This window comes from Apodemus sylvaticus, chromosome 8, assembly GCF_947179515.1.
Source record: "Apodemus sylvaticus chromosome 8, mApoSyl1.1, whole genome shotgun sequence".
Classification (NCBI taxonomy): domain Eukaryota; kingdom Metazoa; phylum Chordata; class Mammalia; order Rodentia; family Muridae; genus Apodemus; species Apodemus sylvaticus.
Window position 1 is genome coordinate 18,029,495 of NC_067479.1, and position 3,812 is coordinate 18,033,306.

Sequence of the window (3,812 nt, forward strand, 5' to 3'; positions counted from 1 at the left end):
ATTTATTTGGGGCTGGCTTACAGTTTCCAAGATTTAGCCTATTATGACAGGAAGCATGGAGGAGCATAGGCTGCCGTGGTTTGGAGGAGGAGTGAGGTATATCTGGATCAGCAGGCAGAATAAAGAGTTACTGGTTCTGGCTTGAGCATTTAAAATCTCAAAGCACATCCCTAGTGACATAATTTCTCTCATAAGGCCACAAGTACTCCAGTGAAACTAATCATTTAACAGGGCCACTCCCTAGGAGCCTATGGGGGCCATTTCCATTTAAATCACCACAATCATGTATAAGTCACCCTACTTAATTTAACTGATTAAATTTTGTGAATGAATTTCTATATGTGAACCTCATATTCTTCTGTCATAATTACCAAATTATTGTGGCCCTGCCACAAAATCCAATAGAAAGTCATGGATTTATTTTTATTTGAATTTCTTCATAAAAAGGCATAAAAAATAAAAAATACCATGAAACTGATCTTCTATAAGTATAAATAATATTGTGCGATTGATTGGCTTCATTATAATTATGAATAGGATTTACAGAATAGTTGACAGCTGATCTGATTTGATTTTTTTCTTTAAAGTGACCAGGAAAAAAACTTTACCCGGTGAAAAAATACTAATATTTGTAGAATATTAGATTGGTTTTATTTTGTTGTTTTTAATAGTAAATTGTTAAAATACTTTGGATATATATGGTATAACATAAATCCACTTACTAGTTACTGTTTCTCTCATTCATGCCATGCTCATTTTTAACAACAACAAAACTTCCTAGGTGCATTAAACAGCAAGAGGACAAAAAAAAAGACTATAGGAAAAAGGAAAGGAAAGAAGTCACCTTTTATACAGCTTTTCTGACCATGAGAAATTAAAAATAAATATGACTAACATGCCAATGACCTGTAAAGATAAACACAATCCCTAAAAGCAGGCACAGAGATGAAAAACACTCTTGAATAAAATGGAGATAAAATATCCTTTATCAGATATAAACTGAAAGAATCTTTTCTATTACAAGCTTAAACTATAACAAACAATATTTTTTCTTAAATCTTTTACTTTTCAACATCATGGAAAGCTTACTAGTACACATAGAGAACACATGATCACAAAATGGGCATACTACAGAAGCATCAATGCCTGTAGCTAATGCTGGATTTTTGTGTTTGACATGATACAGGGCCTGGACAAAGGGACTAGTATTCATCTCCTTCTTCCTCACTTCCACTTTCAACAGAATATAGACCAACCTCCTCAAAATCCTTCTCTACAGCAGCCATGATCTCATGGGCATGTGAGAGCTCCCCCTCCTCCATGCCCTCACCTACAAACCAGTATACAAAAGAACACTTGGCATATATTAGATCAACTTTGTAACCTGGGAGAGTCCGGGCCTCAGGAAGACCTGTGGTATTGCTCACCATGCACATAGTTCTGTGGATCTTGGACAGGACACCAACAGGTACCAGAGGGAGAGGCAGGTGATTAATGCCATCCTTGCAGCCAGTTGAGGCACCAGTCCACAAATTGGATTCTGTGCTTGATCTTGATGGTGGCAATAGCAGCACTGACGTCTTTGGGAACCACAACAACATGGTATAGCAGTCAGTAAGCCACGTATTTACAATGGAGAGGGTCACCTTTTGCCATCTGGTTGGCTTGCTCTAAACAGATATTGGTAATCTCTGCTACAGAAAGCTACTCATGGCAGGCTTTCTCAGCAGATGAAGGACACGATCTGGCTAAGGTAATTAATGTTAGTATAAGTTGGGTACTCAATATCAAGGTTTCTTCAACAGATGTCAAAGATGGTCTCATTGTCTGTAATGGATCAGAGAGTGCCAGGGTGGTATGTCTGGAGAGGATAGAATTATAGTGCCCAACCACAGCTGTGGAAACCTGGGGCGGTGGAGAGAGCTGAGTAAATGGAGAACTCCATCTTGAATTTCTTTCTGTAGTCAACAGAGAGCTGCTCCAACAGCAGGGTGGTGAACCCAGACCCAGTTCCCCAACCAAAGCTGTGGAAAACCAAGAAGCCTTGAATACCCCTGTATTGGTCAGCAGCTTGAGAATCTGTCCAAGACAAAGTTGATAATCTTTTCGCGAATGGTATAGTAGCCACATGCATAGTTATTAGCAGCATCTTTTTGCTTGTGATGAACTACTCAGGGTGGAAGAACTGGCAGTAGGTACCAGTATGAACTTCATCAATATGTGTGGGTTGCAGATCTATGAACACTGCCTGGGGTACAAGCTTAGCAGCTCCTGTCTCACTGAAGGTGTTGAAGCACTCAGTGCCTATTTCAATAGTCTTGGCACTTGGCCATCAGGCTGAATGCCATCTTCGAGGCAATAGAGCTCCCAGCAGGCATTGCTGATCTCTGTACACAAGCCTGACCAAAGTGAACGGAGATGCCCTCATGCATGATAGATATGGGTTATAAAGCTGAGTATGACAGAACTAGAAACCAGGTCCTAGTTATTGTTCTGACTACTAAGAATCAAGGTAATTAACACAATGAAGCCAACTGCAACAAATACTAATCAAATTTCTTTCATGGGACAAGAAACAGGAATAAAACTTAAAGAAACATTAAGGTTATGGAGAAGTAAAACAGCTGATTACTGTGTATGTTAAGTTACCTGCAGATACAGGGTTGATACAGCTTTAATATGTCTTAGATTCTTTTATATGGATCAGCAACAACTTAATGAAATCTAGTTACAAAAACATCTGAGTGCTGTAGACAGATTTGTATTAAAAACAACTGAAAACATATACTCACAAAATAAGAATTTGAAAGCAAATCTCGATTACATAATTATCATGATAGATAAACAGTGAGAAAATAAAATATACTACAATAATGAATTGTAAATGTAGATTAACTATATAAAATAAATAGTTTACTGATGAGCCGTCCAGAAACGGGTTGTGCACCTAAGGAGGAAGGCTACCCAGCTAGGCAGGATCCGGACTTGATTCTCTGGGGTGGAGGCCCGAGTAACTGTAGAGGAAGTCCTGCAATGCAGTGGGGTCCTTGGTCCTTTCTGTCAGCTGGGAACAGTATGAGGCCTGTTCCATTACTCCAGCATGGTGGGTTTTGATAAGAAAAGACAGCCCATGACTTTAAAGCTTTACTATAGACGAGTAGAGTAAGAGAGGAGAAGTAAAGAAGTAAAAGCCTGCCATGACCACGTGGGAAGAGGGAAAAGAGAATAAAAAAGAGAAAGGTAAGAGAAAGAGGAAGACAGCATGTAATAAGGATACATGTTCTACTATGTTCATAGCAGCCTTATTTATAATAGCCAGAAGCTGGAAAGAACCCAGGTATCCCTCAACAGAAGAGTGGATGCAAAAAATGTGGTATATCTACACAATGGAGTACTATTCAGCCATTAGAAACAATGAATTCATGAAATTCTTAGGCAAATGGATGGAGCTGGAGCAAATGTAGCTGGAGAACATCATACTAAGTGAGGTAACCCAGACTCAAAAGGTGAATCATGGTATGCACTCACTAATAAGTGGATATTAACCTAGAAAACTGGAATACCCAAAACATAATCCACACATCAAATGAGGTACAAGAAGAACGGAGGAGTGGTCCCTTGTTCTGGAAAGACTCAGTGAAGCAGTATAGGGCAAAACCAGAACAGGGAAGTGGGAAGGGTTGGGTGGGAAAACAGGGGGAGGGAAGGGGGTTGATGGGACTTTTGGGGAGTGGGGATCTAGAAAAGGGGAAATCATTTGAAATATAAATTAAAAAATATATCGAATAAAAAATGAAAAAAGAGAAAGAAGG

The 3,812-nt window shown here is 39.2% G+C and overlaps 1 pseudogene; it reads right to left on the bottom strand.

The window, feature by feature from the left end:
* Positions 1-1,202: 1,202 nt before the first annotated feature.
* Positions 1,203-2,432, bottom strand: LOC127691188 (tubulin alpha-1B chain-like; annotated as a pseudogene).
* Positions 2,433-3,812: the final 1,380 nt, after the last annotated feature.